We start from the raw sequence: 22886 nt of genomic DNA on the forward strand, positions 1-22886 counted from the left end.
AAGGAATTCTCATCATGCTCCTGGGACTTCTTTGCACACTCATGCATCCTCTAACCTCTCATGCCACGCTCTTACTTCAGGATTCTCATCATGCTCCTGTGACTTCTTTGCACACTCATGCATCCTCTAACCTCTCATGCCACGCTCTTACTTCAGGAATTCTCATCATGCTCCTGGGACTTCTTTGCACACTCATGCATCCTCTAACCTCTTGTGCCACGCTCTTACTTCAGGAATTCTCATCATGCTCCTGTGACTTCTTTGCACACTCATGCATCCTCTAACCTCTCATGCCACACTCTTACTTAAGGAATTCTCATCATGCTCCTGGGACTTCTTTGCACACTCATGCATCCTCTAACCTCTCATGCCACGCTCTTACTTCAGGATTCTCATCATGCTCCTGTGACTTCTTTGCACACTCATGCATCCTCTAACCTCTCATGCCACGCTCTTACTTCAGGAATTCTCATCATGCTCCTGGGACTTCTTTGCACACTCATGCATCCTCTATCCTCTCGTGCCACGCTCTTACTTCAGGAATTCTCATCATGTTCCTGGGACTTCTTTGCACACTCATGCATCCTCTAACCTCTCGTGCCACGCTCTTACTTTAGAAATTCTCATCATGCTCCTGGGACTTCTTTGCACACTCATGCATCCTCTAACCTCTCATGCCACGCTCTTACTTCAGGATTCTCATCATGCTCCTGTGACTTCTTTGCACACTCATGCATCCTCTAACCTCTCATGCCACGCTCTTACTTCAGGAATTCTCATCATGCTCCTGGGACTTCTTTGCACACTCATGCATCCTCTAACCTCTCGTGCCACGCTCTTACTTCAGGAATTCTCATCATGTTCCTGGGACTTCTTTGCACACTCATGCATCCTCTAACCTCTCGTGCCACGCTCTTACTTTAGAAATTCTCATCATGCTCCTGGGACTTCTTTGCACACTCATGCATCCTCTAACCTCTCATGCCACGCTCTTACTTCAGGAATTCTCATCATGCTCCTGGGACTTCTTTGCACACTCATGCATCCTCTAACCTCTCATGCCACGCTCTTACTTCAGGAATTTCATCATGCTCCTGGGACTTCTTTGCACACTCATGCATCCTCTAACCTCTCATGCCACGCTCTTACTTCAGGAATTTCATCATGCTCCTGGGACTTCTTTGCACACTCATGCATCCTCTAACCTCTCATGCCACGCTCTTACTTCAGGAATTTCATCATGTTCCTGTGACTTCTTTGCACACTCATGCATCCTCTAACCTCTCATGCCACGCTCTTACTTCAGGAATTTCATCATGCTCCTGGGACTTCTTTGCACACTCATGCATCCTCTAACCTCTCATGCCACGCTCTTACTTCAGAATTCTCATCATGTTCCTGTGACTTCTTTGCACACTCATGCATCCTCTAACCTCTCATGCCACGCTCTTACTTCAGGAATTTCATCATGCTCCTGGGACTTCTTTGCACACTCATGCATCCTCTAACCTCTCATGCCACGCTCTTACTTCAGAATTCTCATCATGTTCCTGTGACTTCTTTGCACACTCATGCATCCTCTAACCTCTCATGCCACGCTCTTACTTCAGGATTCTCATCATGCTCCTGTGACTTCTTTGCACACTCATGCATCCTCTAACCTCTCATGCCACGCTCTTACTTCAGGAATTCTCATCATGCTCCTGGGACTTCTTTGCACACTCATGCATCCTCTAACCTCTCGTGCCACGCTCTTACTTCAGAAATTCTCATCATGCTCCTGGGACTTCTTTGCACACTCATGCATCCTCTAACCTCTCATGCCACGCTCTTACTTCAGGAATTCTCATCATGCTCCTGGGACTTCTTTGCACACTCATGCATCCTCTAACCTCTCATGGCACGCTCTTACTTCAGGAATTTCATCATGCTCCTGGGACTTCTTTGCACACTCATGCATCCTCTAACCTCTCATGCCACGCTCTTACTTCAGGAATTTCATCATGCTCCTGGGACTTCTTTGCACACTCATGCATCCTCTAACCTCTCATGCCACGCTCTTACTTCAGGAATTTCATCATGCTCCTGGGACTTCTTTGCACACTCATGCATCCTCTAACCTCTCATGCCACGCTCTTACTTCAGGAATTTCATCATGCTCCTGGGACTTCTTTGCACACTCATGCATCCTCTAACCTCTCATGCCACGCTCTTACTTCAGAATTCTCATCATGTTCCTGTGACTTCTTTGCACACTCATGCATCCTCTAACCTCCCATGCCACGCTCTTACTTCAGGATTCTCATCATGCTCCTGGGACTTCTGAGCACACTCGTGCATCCTCTATCCTCTTATGGAACACTCTTACTTAAGGGATTCTCTCCTTCCTCCTGAAAGAGGTCTTTGCACGCTCATGCATCCTCTAACTTCTCGTGCCGCGCTCTTACTCCAGGGACTCTCTTCTTCCTCCCAAATGAGGTCTTTGCACACTCATGCATCCTCCATCCTCTCATGCCACGCTCTTACTTCAGGAATTCTCATCATGCTCCTGTGACTTCTTTGCACACTCATGCATCCTCTAACCTCTCATGCCACGCTCTTACTTCAGGAATTCTCATCATGCTCCTGTGACTTCTTTGCACACTCATGCATCCTCTAACCTCTCATGCCACGCTCTTACTTCAGGAATTCTCATCATTCTCCGGGGACTTCTTTGCACACTCATGCATCCTCTAACCTCTCATGCCACGCCCTTACTTCAGGATTCTCATCATGCTCCTGGGACTTCTTTTCGCACTCATGCATCCTCTAACCTCTCATGCCACGCTCTTACTTCAAGAATTTCATCATGCTCCTGGGACTTCTTTGCACACTCATGCATCCTCTAACCTCTCATGCCACGCTCTTACTTCAGGAATTCTCATCATGCTCCTGGGACTTCTTTGCACACTCATGCATCCTCTAACCTCTCATGCCACGCTCTTACTTCAGGAATTCTCATCATGCTCCTGGGACTTCTTTTCGCACTCATGCATCCTCTAACCTCTCATGCCACGATCTTACTTCAAGAATTTCATCATGCTCCTGGGACTTCTTTGCACACTCATGCATCCTCTAACCTCTCATGCCACGATCTTACTTCAAGAATTTCATCATGCTCCTGGGACTTCTTTGCACACTCATGCATCCTCTAACCTCTCATGCCACGCTCTTACTTCAGGAATTCTCATCATGCTCCTGGGACTTCTTTGCACACTCATGCATCCTCCATCCTCTCATGCCACGCTCTTACTTCAGGAATTCTCATCATTCTCCGGGGACTTCTTTGCACACTCATGCATCCTCTAACCTCTCATGCCACGCCCTTACTTCAGGATTCTCATCATTCTCCTGGAACTTCTTTGCACACTCATGCATCCTCTAACCTCTCATGCCACGCTCGTACTTCAGGAATTCTCATCATGCTCCTGGAACTTCTTTGCACACTCATGCATCCTCTAACCTCTCATGCCACGCTCTTACTTCAGGAATTTCATCATGCTCCTGGGACTTCTTTGCACACTCATGCATCCTCTAACCTCTCATGCCACGCTCTTACTTCAGAATTCTCATCATGTTCCTGTGACTTCTTTGCACACTCATGCATCCTCTAACCTCTCATGCCACGCTCTTACTTCAGGATTCTCATCATGCTCCTGGGACTTCTGAGCACACTCGTGCATCCTCTATCCTCTTATGGAACACTCTTACTTAAGGGATTCTCTCCTTCCTCCTGAAAGAGGTCTTTGCACGCTCATGCATCCTCTAACTTCTCGTGCCGCGCTCTTACTCCAGGGACTCTCTTCTTCCTCCCAAATGAGGTCTTTGCACACTCATGCATCCTCTATCCTCTCATGCCACGCTCTTACTTCAGGAATTCTCATCATGCTCCTGTGACTTCTTTGCACACTCATGCATCCTCTAACCTCTCATGCCACGCTCTTACTTCAGGAATTCTCATAATTCTCCGGGGACTTCTTTGCACACTCATGCATCCTCTAACCTCTCATGCCACGCTCTTACTTCAGGAATTCTCATCATGCTCCTGGGACTTCTTTGCACACTCATGCATCCTCTAACCTCTCATGCCACGCTCTTACTTCAGGAATTCTCATCATGCTCCTGGGACTTCTTTTCGCACTCATGCATCCTCTAACCTCTCATGCCACGATCTTACTTCAAGAATTTCATCATGCTCCTGGGACTTCTTTGCACACTCATGCATCCTCTAACCTCTCATGCCACGATCTTACTTCAAGAATTTCATCATGCTCCTGGGACTTCTTTGCACACTCATGCATCCTCTAACCTCTCATGCCACGATCTTACTTCAGGAATTCTCATCATGCTCCTGGGACTTCTTTGCACACTCATGCATCCTCTAACCTCTCATGCCACGCTCTTACTTCAGGAATTCTCATCATGCTCCTGGGACTTCTTTGCACACTCATGCATCCTCCATCCTCTCATGCCACGCTCTTACTTCAGGAATTCTCATCATTCTCCGGGGACTTCTTTGCACACTCATGCATCCTCTAACCTCTCATGCCACGCCCTTACTTCAGGATTCTCATCATTCTCCTGGAACTTCTTTGCACACTCATGCATCCTCTAACCTCTCATGCCACGCTCGTACTTCAGGAATTCTCATCATGTTCCTGTGACTTCTTTTCGCACTCATGCATCCTCTAACCTCTCGTGCCACGCTCTTACTTCAGGAATTCTCATCATGCTCCTGGGACTTCTTTGCACACTCATGCATCCTCTAACCTCTCATGCTACGCTCTTACTTCAGGAATTTCATCATGCTCCTGGGACTTCTTTGCACACTCATGCATCCTCTAACCTCTCATGCCACGCTCGTACTTCAGGAATTCTCATCATGCTCCTGGGACGTCTTTGTGCACTCATGCATCCTCTAACCTCTCATGCTACGCTCTTACTTCAGGAATTTCATCATGCTCCTGGGACTTCTTTGCACACTCATGTATCCTCTAACCTCTCATGCCACGCTCGTACTTCAGGAATTCTCATCATGCTCCTGGGACTTCTTTTCGCACTCATGCATCCTCTAACCTCTCATGCCACGCTCTTACTTCAAGAATTCTCATCATGCTTCTGTGACTTCTTTGCGCACTCATGCATCCTCTAACCTCTCATGCCACGATCTTACTTCAGGAATTCTCATCATGTTCCTGGGACTTCTTTGCATACTCATGCATCCTCTAACCTCTCATGCCACGCTCGTACTTCAGGAATTTCATCATGCTCCTGGGACTTCTTTTCGCACTCATGCATCCTCTAACCTCTCCTGCCACGCTCTTACTTCAGGAATTCTCATCATGCTCCTGGGACTTCTTTGCACACTCATGCATCCTCTAACCTCTCATGCCACGCTCTTACTTCAGGAATTTCATCATGCTCCTGGGACTTCTTTGCACACTCATGCATCCTCTAACCTCTCATGCCACGATCTTACTTCAGGAATTTCATCATGTTCCTGTGACTTCTTTGCACACTCATGCATTCTCTAACCTCTCCTGCCACGCTCTTACTTCAGGAATTCTCATCATGCTCCTGGGACTTCTTTGCACACTCATGCATCCTCTAACCTCTCATGCCACGCTCTTACTTCAGGATTCTCATCATGCTCCTGGGACTTCTTTGCACACTCATGCATCCTCTAACCTCTCATGCCACGCTCTTACTTCAGGAATTCTCATCATGCTCCTGGGACTTCTTTGCACACTCATGCATCCTCTAACCTCTCATGCCACGCTCTTACTTAAGGAATTCTCATCATGCTCCTGGGACTTCTTTGCACACTCATGCATCCTCTAACCTCTCATGCCACGCTCTTACTTCAGGAATTCTCATCATGCTCCTGGGACTTCTTTGCACACTTATGCATTCTCTAACCTCTCCTGCCACGCTCTTACTTCAGGAATTTCATCATGCTCCTGGGACTTCTTTGCACACTCTTGCATCCTCTAACCTCTCATGCCACGCTCTTACTTCAGGAATTCTCATCATGCTCCTGGGACTTCTTTGCACACTCATGCATCCTCTAATCTCTCATACCACGATCTTACTTCAGGAATTTCATCATGTTCCTGTGACTTCTTTGCACACTCATGCATCCTCTAACCTCTCATGCCACGATCTTACTTCAGGAATTTCATTATGCTCCTGGGACTTCTTTGCACACTCATGCATCCTCTAACCTCTCATGCCACGCTCTTACTTCAGGAATTTCATTATGCTCCTGGGACTTCTTTGCACACTCATGCATCCTCTAACCTCTCATGCCACGCTCTTACTTCAGGATTCTCATCATGCTCCTGGGACTTCTTTGCACACTCATGCATCCTCTAACCTCTCATGCCACGCTCTTACTTCAGGAATTTCATCATGCTCCTGGGACTTCTTTGCACACTCATGCATCCTCTAACCTCTCATGCCACGCTCTTACTTCAGGAATTTCATCATGCTCCTGGGACTTCTTTGTACACTCATGCATCCTATAACCTCTTGTGCCACGCTCTTACTTCAGGAATTTCATCATGCTCCTGGGACTTCTGAGCACACTCGTGCATCCTCTATCCTCTTATGGAACACTCTTACTTAAGGGATTTTCTCCTTCCTCCTGAAAGAGGTGTTGCAGGGTTTCTGTACTCACACAGAACTGTGCACAGAGGAGTGGAACCTCGGCAAATTAGGATGTCCCAAAACTTACCTTAGCAACCAACTCACCCCTTACCGAGCTAGCTACAGTGTCTCATTGGACATATCAAACACCCAATGTTTAGACAAACCAGAACATGAACTTACAGTACCTCAGGGTACGTGGGACTCATGAACACTCTTTCGTTATATTATCATTACAAACCAGAACATGGAGTAAAGAAGACACATGTGCATTTGAAATGTTTATTTACTAATGCCGTCTTCTCAGGCGCAGTATCTTTGATAATACAAGTATACTTATTATCAGTAGCAAAATTATCAGCATAGTTACTAAGACATAAAAAGCGAATGGTGACAGCATGTTAACATGCTGTAATGAATAAGAGTTAACAACACTTATATCTCACCCTCCCTAACACATATATTATATTATTAGCTAAGAAGGTCTCTTTGGGTTGTTTTAGGGCGGGCCCATACCTTAGTGTCCTAGCATGAAGGAATCACATCAGCATACACCAGCTCTCTCTGCATGTGCACCGCATCAAGTGTGTTAACAATTCTCGTGTAAAGCAATATCAATCCCGCCTCAAGCCCAAGTTGGCAAAGGCTGCACTTGTGTTATGACTATGAAGGCGTGGAGATCAGACCTCATAACAATTCCATATCGTGTTGCTCCTGAAACTTCAGCACTCTCCGTGCAGACATGGTTTATTAAACAAGACTGATATCAGAGCAATAACATATTATTCTCACATACACCACGGCAAACCACTAGGTTGAAAGCTAAGTCAACAATTAAGGGTCGTGTGCAGAAGTTGCAAGAAAGGAAAAATGGCGTTTAAATCTGAAATGTACCTATGCTAACTTAACACGATATAAGGATATATAGGAGCTATACAACACCCCCCCATGATCCGAGAACGGACTAAATAAGGTAACAGAAGTGCCATCACATGAGAGCAGAATCCATTTATAAACGAGCATGAATAAAAATTCAATAATAAAAACTAATGCTAAAAAATAGCCCACAAATATAATGTGGCTCAAGCCAATAGGCAAGCAAAAATAAAATGTCTTGACCAACAGTCAATAGAATCAAGGAAATGCTATCAATCAGCATGTCAATTTGAGGCAGTGTCTATGATAAGACTGTATATGAAAAGTAAGCTGCAACAGCCTCCAGGAGGAAGTCACTGTCCTCATCCGAAAACAGTTCAGCCATCCAATTTAAAAGATGAAAGGAACATAAGTGATCTTCCAGCACCGGATCCTCTATAACCATCAGAGGACAGCTCGGTGGGTTCTCAAGAAAACTTAGTTCCAAGAAATTTTGTGCTGCCGACAACACATCCCAGGGACCCATTAGTCCATGTGCCACCGCCAAGGCCATAATCCTTTCGTCAGAACAAACCAACTCGTGAGCAATGATAGGACTCATCAGTTGATCAAAATCGACGTCAGAAGATGCTGGTCCGCAGAGACACAAATCAATGGCCCAAAGGAAATCGCAGGTCAGACAGCGAAATACAGGCTGGACACAGGTGAAATAGGAGAACCGAAAAGATAATCCAAACGCCGTGCTTAGAGTCGCTAACGGCAGTGTGCCATAGTAATCAAGCATGCGGTTGCGAAACCGCGTCAGTAGTAGCTGTTCGTGGTCTTGCACAGGAAGGGCATCCATATTTAAAAAGGCAGAAAACCACCAATGCGCCAGCCGCTAATGCAAGCAAAAACGGGAACCCTCCAAATAAGGATGAAAAAATAGAATGGAAGAAGGCAGGGATGACTCCAAATATCTTCTCAAAGGAAGTCACGAGACCACCGCTAACAACTTTAAAAAAATGTGCTAGGCCCGTTGTGGAGGATGCGTTAAAGATAGAACGGACCATGGCTCCGAAATGCAAAGGCAAATCCGTGTTTAATAGAGCCTGAACCTCCGTACGGGTGTTAGCAATGTGAAGCACGAAAGTTTCACGGGCCGAGCTCAAGGCCACCTCTTTCTGGGACAATAGAGCTCTTATTCTAGCCATGCCGCTGAATTCTGCTCCCAAGGTCGGTATCTGTGGCCAAATGGAAGACTCCCTATGTTCACGTGTGGGAGGATAAAGAACATTTCTGCAGCAAATAACTCGCTCACTAACCGTTACTATGAAAGCTATACCTTTAATTAAACCACAGCAGTTTTCATTATTGAGCATTAAATAACTACCATTCTCTAACAATTTAAACGTGGGGATGATAGCAGGAACTGGCGTGCCCTGTAAAACGCAAGCCATATTCGGTCGGTCCTTGTTACATGAACCGTGTAACTGTATGTGTCTGCACATTAAAGAATGATCTGGCGTCTCAGTACACTCATCCCCTGTTAGATAAACCTCTTGTTCATCCTTGAAACATCTGTATGTGTATGGGAGTGACCAGACTTCATGAAGAAAACCGCTACCTAAGGGTTCAAAACGACCTATTGGCACATACTTCATACAATTTGAAAACTTATATAAAGCAAAAGGCAGCGTTATCAAACCGTGGATAAGCCACGTAGCAGCAGTGGCTTCTGCCACAGAAAAAGGTAAAGATTCCAACCTTTCAATATGGAGCATAGAAAAGGAAGCATCACGCATTGAAAGCAAGCGTTGTTTGTCTGTCAAATTAAACGGTGCAAATAAAGAAGAAACATTCATGTATCCCCAGGGAACTTTACCCATTTTCAGAGTCTGAAGTGTCCATGCAAACTGCATGATTGAACGTAATTGATTTTGACCATGGTATAATACAGATACTTCATCATGTACAATATCAACAACAGACGACACAATATTATCTAATGTGTAAATTCTAGAGGAAAGCACGTTAATGCTATTGTCAACAACTGCAAGAACTTTCTCAAGATTTGCCTGATCAATAGCCCTAAGGCGTGAAGCAGCCTCAATCTGTGAGAGTTTCCAAATTTCATTGTAAACACCATATAACCAACGTTTCGACCTGCCACTAGCTGGGCCCTTAATGAAATCATTCAAATCCACGTTTGCATTCAGTTTGGAAAGGTGATACTTAACCGCAGGTAAAGTTGAATGTTTCAGCCAAGCTTGACACAACTTGCCCACTGAGTAAGAGGTGACAGTATGACTCAAATCAAAACGGGGATCAGATCTAACAGTCTTAAAACCGTCAGTTATATTTAAAAATCTCTTTTGGCAAGAATCAGCACTACGGTGCCAAAGCAGCCAACCCTTGGGATTCATACTGGAAATGTTAAAGGAGGAATTCAGAAGCAGAGCCTGTATATCTCTAATGGACAATTTAGTAAAATTACTCCAATTCTCATATTCCTCCAACTCCGGGAAAGACGGGGTGTTTAACCTTTTAGATGTAGCCAATCCAAAGCATGTGGTCTGGGAAATGGTTTCATTTAAAAACCACATATGATTTGGGATGAGACATGCACGGTGCAAAGCCTCAGTGCCTTGTACCTGCCAGGCCCTTGAGCCCCAAACTGATTTAAGGTCTATGGTATCCTTCCATAACTCATACCCTCCAGTAACTAATTGATCCAGGAAGGCCTTTGAATATAACAATTTTGTATTTGTAAGTCGAACCTTGGACAGTGGCTGTTTGTGAAATTTAAAATAAAAGGACTCGGGATTGGACTGATTAAAGTCAGTGAAATAAGTATACTTTTTAAGAAACGTTTCTGAACTCCCTTGTGTTGGTGCTGGGCAATGTTCCCACTGAGTAAAATTAACCGCATCCCTTCGGGAAGATGTCTTGTGTAAGAAGTGATTGCCATAATGTTGGTAACAGAACAATTCACCATAATTAGCAGATTCTAAATATAAATCCTCAGCATCAAAAGCAGCATAATATTTCAAATCAGAAAACAAACTTTCCACAGCATTAACATCCCAATCATCAGAACGAATGTTTTGTTTCACCACATCCCCCATATTAACTCTTAGTACATTAGGGACATTAACGACTTCCGTTGGGCCATGAATCTGAAAACGAACTGCATCCCACGCGATTCCATCCAGAACAGGCCACGCTGTGATGTTAACCAAAGTCAAGTCTCTTTTTAATCTGTGTGTAGAATGTGAAGAGGAAAGTGGGGCCAAAGTTCCATTCAAATGAGTAATGCAAGTTCTCTCCTCTGTGCACAGTTCTGTGTGAGTACAGAAACCCTGCAACATCGCTGTTAAGGCTGCGACTTTCTTTTTCGCAAACTGCGGACGCCTAGGCGTAGAATCCTCCTGCTTCACTGCGCCGTCCGTCTGGCGGGACTGACCACGTCCTTGTTGGCCACCACGTCCACGTCCACCCCCTCCTCCTCCACCGGTCTTCGGGGCCGATGTGTCCTGAAAGGAACGAGGAGAGCGTTGATCAGAACCCTGAAAACGATCAGGTGATTTAATCATCGCGCGGTCGCGCAAATCATAAACTTTTTCGGATGGCGCAGGAGCTTGTATTGCAGGAAAAGTACCCTGAGTCTGCATTGTCTGCTTCCCCTGTGTCTGTTTTTTAGGCCAATTCGATTTCTTGGACTTGGGCTGGGCATCTGTCACTGCAGATTGTCCCTGTGGTTGTTTTTTTATCCTTCACTGGAAAATATTTCAGACCTCTACTTGTGCGGCCAATCGTTTTATAAGCGGCCACTACAATCTTTGCTAACTGGCGGGGTTTGTCGGCATCGGGCAGAGCAGCCAAAGCATTCGACACCTGAAAGTTAACTGCATCTCCTTTAACATTGGAGAGAATGAGATCACTTACAATCTCAAAAGAACCACACAGGCGCATACCCAATTCCACCGCTGCCTCTGGACCGTGATCATTCTGAACACGTCTAATGATTTCAGGCAGGGCATTCATAGACGGGGTGCCGAAGCACCTCGTATAAACTGCCGCAAAAGTTTTTCCCCAGCTTTCACAGTCAGCAAGTTCAGGAGTAATATCCTTCGGTAGAGTAATCGTCAACATTCTATGTTTATCAGCAGGAGTAGAATTCGGAAAAACCGCCTCCAGTTGATCAAACTTCTCCGCTAGCCAGAATGGGAAGTCATCGTTGTCAACAGGACGCGCACCAAAAACCGAATTTACCATCACTGGATTGAGACGCATTCCGCCTCGTTCCATGGGAGCGGCCGCACCCCCCTGGGGACCACCAGGAAGATGTCGACCAATGTATTGAACTAAAGCACGAATCACGGAAATGGAAACTACATGTAGCCTGCGAATTTCTGCCAGGGTACAAGCCCCGTGATTCGGGTGCGGGGTAAAGCCACCCAATGCAGGCCAATTCGTACCTGGAATCGAGAGTGGACCTAACCTCGCACGGGACAAAGAGTGGGGGAGGGCGCCATCAAACCAAACTCGATGCTGCCAATGATCAATAGGTATTTCCAATGCCCTGTATGGCGTATATTCAGCCGGGACATCCGAGGCGGTGTAGGAGTGGTACAAACCAGAATTAGCGTCCACAGCCGGAAACGTAACCCAAGAGTAAAACAACTCGTAAGGAAACGCCGGATCTGCACTTACCACGAAAATCACAGCCATCCCATCTACTGGGACCTGGTACGTCTGAAGATGGTTGCGTACCGCTACGCGACTATGCTGTGCAATAGCCACCGCTGCCGCCATCACAGAATTGGAAACAAGTAAACACAAAGAATACTTTGTAGCACAACTGGGTAGTAACTCAAAGAAACCGTTTAAGTAAGAATCAAGCTTGAATAAAGACCTATTTCAAAAAATAGGTAGGTTTCACCAACACCCCGTTTTCCGGAAACGGACGTGAAGGGGTTAAGGCATGAACGATAAACTACTCGAGTGTCATGATATAAGACCACCGAAACCGTTGGGCGCCATGTTGCAGGGTTTCTGTACTCACACAGAACTGTGCACAGAGGAGTGGAACCTCGGCAAATTAGGATGTCCCAAAACTTACCTTAGCAACCAACTCACCCCTTACCGAGCTAGCTACAGTGTCTCATTGGACATATCAAACACCCAATGTTTAGACAAACCAGAACATGAACTTACAGTACCTCAGGGTACGTGGGACTCATGAACACTCTTTCGTTATATTATCATTACAAACCAGAACATGGAGTAAAGAAGACACATGTGCATTTGAAATGTTTATTTACTAATGCCGTCTTCTCAGGCGCAGTATCTTTGATAATACAAGTATACTTATTATCAGTAGCAAAATTATCAGCATAGTTACTAAGACATAAAAAGCGAATGGTGACAGCATGTTAACATGCTGTAATGAATAAGAGTTAACAACACTTATATCTCACCCTCCCTAACACATATATTATATTATTAGCTAAGAAGGTCTCTTTGGGTTGTTTTAGGGCGGGCCCATACCTTAGTGTCCTAGCATGAAGGAATCACATCAGCATACACCAGCTCTCTCTGCATGTGCACCGCATCAAGTGTGTTAACAATTCTCGTGTAAAGCAATATCAATCCCGCCTCAAGCCCAAGTTGGCAAAGGCTGCACTTGTGTTATGACTATGAAGGCGTGGAGATCAGACCTCATAACAATTCCATATCGTGTTGCTCCTGAAACTTCAGCACTCTCCGTGCAGACATGGTTTATTAAACAAGACTGATATCAGAGCAATAACATATTATTCTCACATACACCACGGCAAACCACTAGGTTGAAAGCTAAGTCAACAATTAAGGGTCGTGTGCAGAAGTTGCAAGAAAGGAAAAATGGCGTTTAAATCTGAAATGTACCTATGCTAACTTAACACGATATAAGGATATATAGGAGCTATACAACAGAGGTCTTTGCACGCTCATGCATCCTCTAACTTCTCGTGCCGCGCTCTTACTCCAGGGACTCTCTTCTTCCTCCCAAATGAGGTCTTTGCACACTCATGCATCCTCTATCCTCTCATGCCACGCTCTTACTTCAGGAATTCTCATCATGCTCCTGGGACTTTTTCGCACACTCATGCATCCTCCAACCTCTCATGCCACGCCCTTACTTCAGGAATTCTCATCATTCTCCGGGGACTTCTTTGCACACTCATGCATCCTCTAACCTCTCATGCCACGCCCTTACTTCAGGATTCTCATCATGCTCCTGGGACTTCTTTTCGCACTCATGCATCCTCTAACCTCTCATGCCACGCTCTTACTTCAGGAATTTCATCATGCTCCTGGGACTTCTTTGCACACTCATGCATCCTCTAACCTCTCATGCCACGCTCTTACTTAAGGAATTCTCATCATGTTCCTGGGACTTCTTTTCGCACTCATGCATCCTGTAACCTCTCATGCCACGCTCATACTTCAGGAATTTCATCATTCTCCGGGGACTTCTTTGCACACTCATGCATCCTCTAACCTCTCATGCCACGCCCTTACTTCAGGATTCTCATCATTCTCCTGGAACTTCTTTGCACACTCATGCATCCTCTAACCTCTCATGCCACGCTCGTACTTCAGGAATTCTCATCATGCTCCTGGGACGTTTTTGTGCACTCATGCATCCTCTAACCTCTCATGCCACGCTCTTACTTCAGGAATTTCATCATGCTCCTGGGACTTCTTTGCACACTCATGCATCCTCTAACCTCTCCTGCCACGCTCTTACTTCAGGAATTTCATCATGCTCCTGGGACTTCTTTGCACACTCATGCATCCTCTAACCTCTCATGCCACGCTCTTACTTCAGGAATTTCATCATGCTCCTGGGACTTCTGAGCACACTCGTGCATCCTCTATCCTCTTATGGAACACTCTTACTTAAGGGATTTTCTCCTTCCTCCTGAAAGAGGTCTTTGCACGCTCATGCATCCTCTAACTTCTCGTGCCGCGCTCTTACTCCAGGGACTCTCTTCTTCCTCCCAAATGAGGTCTTTGCACACTCATGCATCCTCTATCCTCTCATGCCACGCTCTTACTTCAGGAATTCTCATCATGCTCCTGGGACTTTTTCGCACACTCATGCATCCTCCAACCTCTCATGCCACGCTCTTACTTCAGGAATTCTCATCATTCTCCGGGGACTTCTTTGCACACTCATGCATCCTCTAACCTCTCATGCCACGCCCTTACTTCAGGATTCTCATCATTCTCCTGGAACTTCTTTGCACACTCATGCATCCTCTAACCTCTCATGCCACGCTCTTACTTCAGGAATTCTCATCATGCTCCTGGGACTTCTTTTCGCACTCATGCATCCTCTAACCTCTCATGCCACGCTCTTACTTCAGGAATTTCATCATGCTCCTGGGACTTCTTTGCACACTCATGCATCCTCTAACCTCTCATGCCACGATCTTACTTCAGGAATTTCATCATGCTCCTGGGACTTCTTTGCACACTCATGCATCCTCTAACCTCTCATGCCACGATCTTACTTCAGGAATTTCATCATGTTCCTGTGACTTCTTTGCACACTCATGCATCCTCTAACCTCTCATGCCACGCTCTTACTTCAGGAATTCTCATCATGCTCCTGGGACTTCTTTGCACACTCATGCATCCTCTAACCTCTCATGCCACACTCTTACTTAAGGAATTCTCATCATGCTCCTGGGACTTCTTTGCACACTGATGCATCCTCTAACCTCTTGTGCCACGCTCTTACTTCAGGAATTTCATCATGCTCCTGGGACTTCTGAGCACACTCGTGCATCCTCTATCCTCTTATGGAACACTCTTACTTAAGGGATTCTCTCCTTCCTCCTGAAAGAGGTCTTTGCACGCTCATGCATCCTCTAACTTCTCGTGCTGCGCTCTTACTCCAGGGACTCTCTTCTTCCTGCCAAATGAGGTCTTTGCACACTCATGCATCCTCTATCCTCTCATGCCACGCTCTTACTTCAGGAATTCTCATCATGCTCCTGGGACTTCTTTGCACACTCATGCATCCTCCATCCTCTCATGCCACGCTCTTACTTCAGGAATTCTCATCATGCTCCTGTGACTTCTTTGCACACTCATGCATCCTCTAACCTCTCATGCCACGCTCTTACTTCAGGAATTCTCATCATGTTCCTGGGACTTCTTTGCGCACTCATGCATCCTCTAACCTCTCATGCCACACACTTACTTAAGGAATTCTCATCATGCTCCTGGGACTTCTTTGCACACTCATGCATCCTCTAACCTCTCATGCCACGATCTTACTTCAGGAATTTCATCATGCTCCTGGGACTTCTTTGTACACTTATGCATCCTCTAACCTCTCATGCCACGCTCTTACTTCAGGAATTTCATCATGCTCCTGGGACTTCTTTGCACACTCATGCATCCTCTAACCTCTCATGCCACGCTCTTACTTCAGGAATTTCATCATGCTCCTGGGACTTCTTTGCACACTCATGCATCCTCTAACCTCTCATGCCACGCCCTTACTTCAGGATTCTCATCATTCTCCTGGGACTTCTTTGCACACTCATGCATCCTCTAACCGCTCATGCCACGATCTTACTTCAGGAATTCTCATCATTCTCCTGGGACTTCTTTGCACACTCATGCATCCTCTAACCTCTCATGCCACGCTCTCACTTCAGGAATTTCATCATGCTCCTGGGACTTCTTTGCACACTCATGCATCCTCTAACCTCTGGTGCCACGCTCTTACTCCAGGGACTCTCTTCGTCCTCCAAAAAGAGGTCTTTGCACACTCATGCATCCTCTATCCTCTCATGCCACGCTCTTACTCCAGGGGTTCTCTTCTTCCTCCTGAAAGATGAAGTTGGGCACTCATGCATCCTCTAACCTCTTGTGCCACGCTCTTACTCCAGGGATTCTCTTCTTCCTCCTGAAAGAGGTCTTTGCACACTTGATAGAGCGCGCAGGTCACCCGACTATAATTTTTACCATATGCACATTTTGGGCCCATAAATTCAAATCACCATATTTCTTTTTTTTTCTTTTTAAATCTTTTTTATCGAATTCAAATAACAAAAAACCCAGAAATAAAACAAAGACAAGGCAATATAATACAAACGTGTCTCTTCGCTGCCGGGGGGGGGGGTACATATGCAAATCAAATGACAGAAATATACGATGAGATTGGGGGGGAGGAGACAAGAAGCAAACAAAATATCTAAACTCCTGCGGAGGAAACATCAGGGTGGGAGTAGAACAGGTCAGCATCCAGTTCCGGACGGAGGGGAGTACATATATCACCACGGTATGTGTTCCATTGAGTCCAAATTTTCCCCCATTTACGGGGCGTGCCACGGGAAACATAAACAGTCTTTTCTCTAAACATGCACCAGTCCATGTTTTGTTGCCACACCTGAACTGTAGGTGACTTCAGGGCTCCCCATAACTGGGCAATGTCTCTCTTGGCAATCATATTACCCAAGGTCACCCATCGAAGCTGCGCCTGGTCATAATCATTCGGCTCCCAGACATTCAACAGACATCTCCGCGCTTCAGGCAGTGATTGCACACCCGTGACCTCACTCATAACTTCATGCACGCGAGTCCAGTAGCATAGCACAGCAGGACATTCCCAAATAATATTGAGAAACGTGCCCACCATACCACAGCCACGCCTGCACAACCCATCCGCCGAGAATCCCATGCGTACCAGACGAGGACCAGTCACATATACCCTATGAAGAATTTTGAGCTGGACAAACCGGAGGCGCGCCGGGATAGCCACCTCCTTCGGGGAAGAGATCGCAGCCTGCCAGTCTTCATCATCGAGTTCTAGGCCATCATTAGTCCATGACTCTCGAAGGCTATCCAGTAGGTCAATTCTGGTATTAATTAACTTTTTATATATGAGCGAGATCGTGCTATCAGGGACGTGTCCATCTAGTATCCGATCTTCAAGCGGGGACGCCTCCGGAATATCCGAACCCAGGGGAAATACGGTCAGGACCGCATGCCGGATTTGTGCATACCGAAAGAATTCCCTGTCATTCAGGTCGTACTCAACTTTCAGCTCCTCAAACGTCTTGACTCTACCCTTGATCCATACATCATTAACTCTGCTGATACCGATCACATCCCACCTATCAAAACCCTTCGACTTCCAGAGGGAGCCGAATTTTTCCGACGCAAAAAGCGGAGTAGCACGGGTTGGCTTGTCCACCCACCCCATAGCTGCTGTAGCACGATACCACACCTGCACCGCTGACTTAGTGGGGCCCGTGAGAGATGTGCCGGCAGATTTCGCGTACAGAGCCCTGTTATAATCTCCACCGGGCAGTAGCCATTTATCCATCTCAAAAGCCGGGTTCGGCAAAGGAGCGTAAGTGCCGTGGTTGATGGCCCCCAGCTGAGAGCCCCAATAGTAGCGACGAATATCCGGGAGCGCAATGCCCCCATCGTACCAAGGGAGCGTCAACTTTGAAAGGGCAATACGAGAACGGCCCCCCCATATCAATTGTCTTTGTAGACTTTCAATCTCCCGAAAGTAACTGGCTGGTACAATGTCAAGTGTGTTCTGAAGCGCGTAAAGAAACCGTGGGAGCGACATCATCTTAAATAGCGCCGCTCGTCCCAGAGGAGAAAGAGGGAGCCTACCCCATGCAGTCACATCAGCACGGAGGCGCTGAAGAGGGGGCAGCAAATTGCGTTCATAACGAAGCACAGGGTCCAAGGTGATAAAGATACCCAGGTACTTGAATCCCTCCAGCTCCACCGAGATAGGACAGCCACGAGGCAGGAGAGGGGCCTCGCCGGAGAGGACATAGACGCAAGACTTCGACCAGTTGATGACAAGACCGGAGTTTTTACGGAAAGAAGTCAAAACGTCGAAAAGGAAGATCAACGACTTCCGGGGCGATGTAAGATACAAGAGTATGTCGTCTGCATATAGGGATATACGATCCTCAAACTCCGGAGTCCATCTAATGCTCTTCAGAGACGGCTCCCATCTCAGCCAGGCCGCCAGCGGCTCCAAAGCTAGGGCAAACAAAAGAGGGGACAAGGGGCAGCCCTGGCGCGTTCCCCTACCGAGAGCAAAGGAGGTCGAGACACGTCCGTTCACCACCACTTGGGCTAAGGGGTCAGCGTAAAGCAATTTTACCCAGTTAATAAATGTGGGGCCGAAACCGAATTTAGAGAGAACCGCCCAAAGATATGGCCACTCCAGCGTATCAAACGCCATGGTGGCGTCCAAAGACGCCAAGATGGCCGGTTCACGTAGGGTCTCCGCCCGCGCAAGGACACCATGCAGGCGCCGGAGGTTCAATGCCGTGTTGCGGTGCGGTATAAATCCGGATTGATCCGGGTGAACCAGGTCGCCTATGACTGAAACCAAACGATTGGCAAGCACTTTGGCCAGGATCTTCGGTTCAGCGTTAATCAGGGATATGGGCCTGAAAGAGTCGCAGCGGTCACGTGGCTTACCAGCCTTATGAATAACCACAATGGAAGCCAATCTTTGGTCAGAAGGAAGAGAGCCCGTCTCTAGTGATTCTAAAAACATCGACCTTAAATACGATGCTATCACATCCGGAAGGAGCTTGTAGAGCTCAATGTGGAGCCCATTAGGGCCCGAGGCCTTCCCCGAGCGAACCGAACGTATGGCAGTCGCGATCTCCTCAACCGCAGGCGGAGCCTCCAGGAGATCCCTATCAGGGTCGGACAAGCATGGCAGCGAGATATCGCGCAGAAGCAAGTGGGAGTCTTGTTCAGGTCTATCGGACACAGGGGAGTACACTTCCCGAAAGTAATCAGCGAAATATTCAACAATAGCAGCAGGGTCAGTGATACTCACGTCATTCAAATCAACAATCACAGGGACAACCCGACTCGCACATTCCCTCCTATCCAGCCAAGCAATCAGTTTACCTGCCTTATCTCCCACATCATACAAACGTCCCTGCTGTTCCCTGCTCATCTCTTTCGCCGTGTCAGTCACCAATGCTCTATAGTCAAGTTGTTTCAGACCCAAAAGGTGCAGCCTCTCCGGGGTGACCTCGGACTCCAACTCCCCTTCAAGAACAGTGATTTCGTGCTCAAGACGGACAACCTCCTCCCGCCTACATCTCTTAACATTGCCAATCAAGGAAAGGGCCTGGCCCCGAATAACAGTTTTGTATGCTTCCCACAACGATACAGAGGAGGACACAGAACCCACATTTTCAGCAAAGTATTGGTCAATCGTTTTAATTAGGTCCGCTCTGACCTTGGGATCATGGAGATACCACGGGTTTATCGGGGCCACTCTACCCTCCGATCCCACTTGCGCGTCCTCAACCAACCATAGTGGGGAATGATCCGAGATACCCCTAGCAAGATGTTTCACCTCCCTTATGGAGGAGGCCTGGGAGGAGGGCATCAACACGTAATCCAGTCTCGAAAGACTACCGTGGGCCCCAGAGTGGAAGGTATATTGCAATTGCCCAGGGTGAAGCAGGCGCCAGCAGTCAGTAAGCCCCAGAGCCTCCAGGAAGTCCCCCAACCAGGAATGAGACTTCGCGATTTCACGGGGAGGGTAACGATCACACATCCCAGAAAATACAGAGTTGAAATCCCCACCCACTACAAGCAAACCCTCGGGGAAACCCAAGATCACCCTTCCCAGGTCGGCATAGGTAGTAGTCTGTAGACCAGGCGGCACGTAGACGGAGAGCAGGGTGATAACCCTTCCCTCCCAGCGCCCCACAATGGCGGCGTATCGTCCCCTATCATCCAGGATAATATCGTCAACAGCAAGAGGGAGGGAGTTTCGAACCAGGATGCCCACCCCCCTGGAGCCAGAAGTGAAACCTGAGTGCGCAATGAGACGATAGCCACGCCTATTCATTGCATGGCACGTATTGCCAAGCAAGTGCGTCTCCTGGAGCAAAGCCACATCAGGGGACAAACGTCGCAGCAGCTGCAAAACTATACCCCGCTTGATCCTATCTCCCAACCCATTAACGTTCCAACACAGTAACCTTAGTCCCCTACCCCCCATCCCAGAGGTCACCCCCATCCCCCCACACCAGACGCGACACTGTAAAACAGAAGATCATCAATACTATGCCTTGATGAAAACAAAGAAACGTAAACTGCCCCCCTAACCCCCCAAGAAACCTCATACATCACACCCCCCACCCCGCACCCCTGCGTAAGACTCAAGAGCCACCCCAACTTGCAGTGTGCCTGTCGCCCCAGCATACAACTATTCTACGAAAAGAACCCCAGAGGAGGAAGACTCACCCAACCCCCACCCACACCCCAATCAGACAACATATTAGCAAATAATAGTGGCATATCCTCAAACCACTGCTGAAAGTCAATACGTTGGTCCGGGAGCCGATTTCGCTCCCTATTCCTGCTCAACGGGTCGCCCTCTGCTCCACCGGAGTGTCCCGAAAGATCGGATAGATCCCGCCCCGGGGGAAGCGCGTCATGCCAGTCACTCGCCGCTCCAGGATGATCAAAGAAAAATGTTCAGTCATTGTGAACCACACGTAGCCGGGCCGGGAAAAGCATAGCATATTTCATGTCTCTGTTCCTCAGTCTCTTTTTCACCCCCTGGAATCCAAGTCTCTGTTTCTGAACCTGCTGGGTGAAGTCCGGGTAGAAACTAATTGCGGTGTTTTCATAAGCCGTAGGACCAGATAGGCGGGAAGCTTGCAGGATCGCATCCCTGTCCCGAAAGTAAAAAATCCGGGCAATGATGGGATGCGGAGCGGCTCCCAGCTTAGGCGGGCCACCCGGGATCCTATGTGCACGTTCTACTGCGAAAAACTTGCTGAGGCCCTTGGGCGCTAGATGATTTAAGACTAAGTCCTCCACCAGCAGGTCAACCGGCGATGCTTCCAACGTCTCCGGGACACCAACCAGACGGACGTTGTTCCGTCGTGCACGGCCCTCAAAATCGTCCAAGCGGCGAGAGAGGTAGTCACGGGCGGATCGCAGGTTACCGACCTCGGCCTGTAAGTCGGAGACGTCAGTAACAAGACTAGATGTCTTTAGATCAAGGGATTTGACCTTCTCATTAGTCTTCGCAAGATCAGCCCTGATCAGGGTAACATCGATTGCGACCGTGTCCAACATGTGGGTCAGGGCTTCATACTGTTGACCCAGTGTGGCCTTCATCCCGGCAATGGCGCCCATGACGTCTCTCAACGATAGATCTTCACCCATCGGGAATTCATCTCCAATATTGGCCTGGGGTTTGTTCGATCCGCCCGGAGAGCCCTTAGCGAGGGTATATCTGTCCATAACATTAGACTGCACGGGACCCCCTCGTAGTGCCGGTCTGGTCTTGCGTTTTTCTCCCTCAGGTTTGGTGGCCATTTTAGGTCGTGCGCCCAGGAGGGTATTTTGAGACCTAGTGAAAATGGCTACACTCGATGCGCCCGCAGCAATATGGAGAATAAGATGAGGATCCACCACCAGGCAATGAATAGTGAACGGCCGGAACGCCAGATGGTGTGTCTTGGTTAGGCGGAGAGCAAAAAACCAGGGCAATCGAGGCAAAGTCAAAGGGGTCTAAAGACGAGAAACAAAACTGAAAGTAGAAGACCGGGCGGGGGAGAATCACAGGATCCGTTGTTGTTCAATTACCGTCCGGCTGGCAGGGAAACCAAGCCCGGGGCAGTACCATGGAGCAGGCCGAAAATGTTCAAAAGTCCATATCTCCGGCTCCCGGGGTCCAAATCGAAGTCCGAGAACAGAGAAACGAACAGCAGGGCCGCGCCAATAAGAACCTGTCCTCTACGTCAGGATAGGGTACAGGATAATCGATGGAGGTGGCGAAGGTCCGGGAGCTCTAAGCTCACGCGACCATCTTGGGTGCGCGCTAAGCTCCTCCTCCCAAATCACCATATTTCTTAATCGGGTAACCTACACTCCACTACCAGTAATCCAGAATACTAACTAATTCCTATACCTTGGACTTACCAATCCTTGTCCTTTGGCACCTATGATCACAATGGATCAGGGAGCTAGCTGTAAAGATAAGCAGTCTAAAATAACCATTTATAACATTTGCACTCTTTATAATAACCACAAACTCAGGAAGTTTTGAAAACCTTTATCTAGTCTTCATCAATATTAGAAAGCATGAAGTTTACAGCAAGCAAACTATCAATTACCAAAATCATGAAAATCGTATAACCATGCAGAAAATAGATTATGCCAACCATTTAGAAATCTAAAGGGAAGGTAAGAACAGGGAACATGCTAGTAAGAAATTTCAGAAATTAGACTTGGAATGGTGTGTCTAA

The 22886-nt window shown here is 47.3% G+C and overlaps 1 protein-coding gene across 1 annotated transcript in view; it reads left to right on the forward strand.

The window, feature by feature from the left end:
- Positions 1 to 22886, forward strand: part of SRRM3 (serine/arginine repetitive matrix 3) — a 244216-nt gene that overhangs the window by 81701 nt on the left and 139629 nt on the right. The window lies entirely within an intron of this gene.

This window comes from Lissotriton helveticus, chromosome 3_1, assembly GCF_964261635.1.
Source record: "Lissotriton helveticus chromosome 3_1, aLisHel1.1, whole genome shotgun sequence".
Taxonomy (NCBI): Eukaryota; Metazoa; Chordata; class Amphibia; order Caudata; family Salamandridae; genus Lissotriton; species Lissotriton helveticus.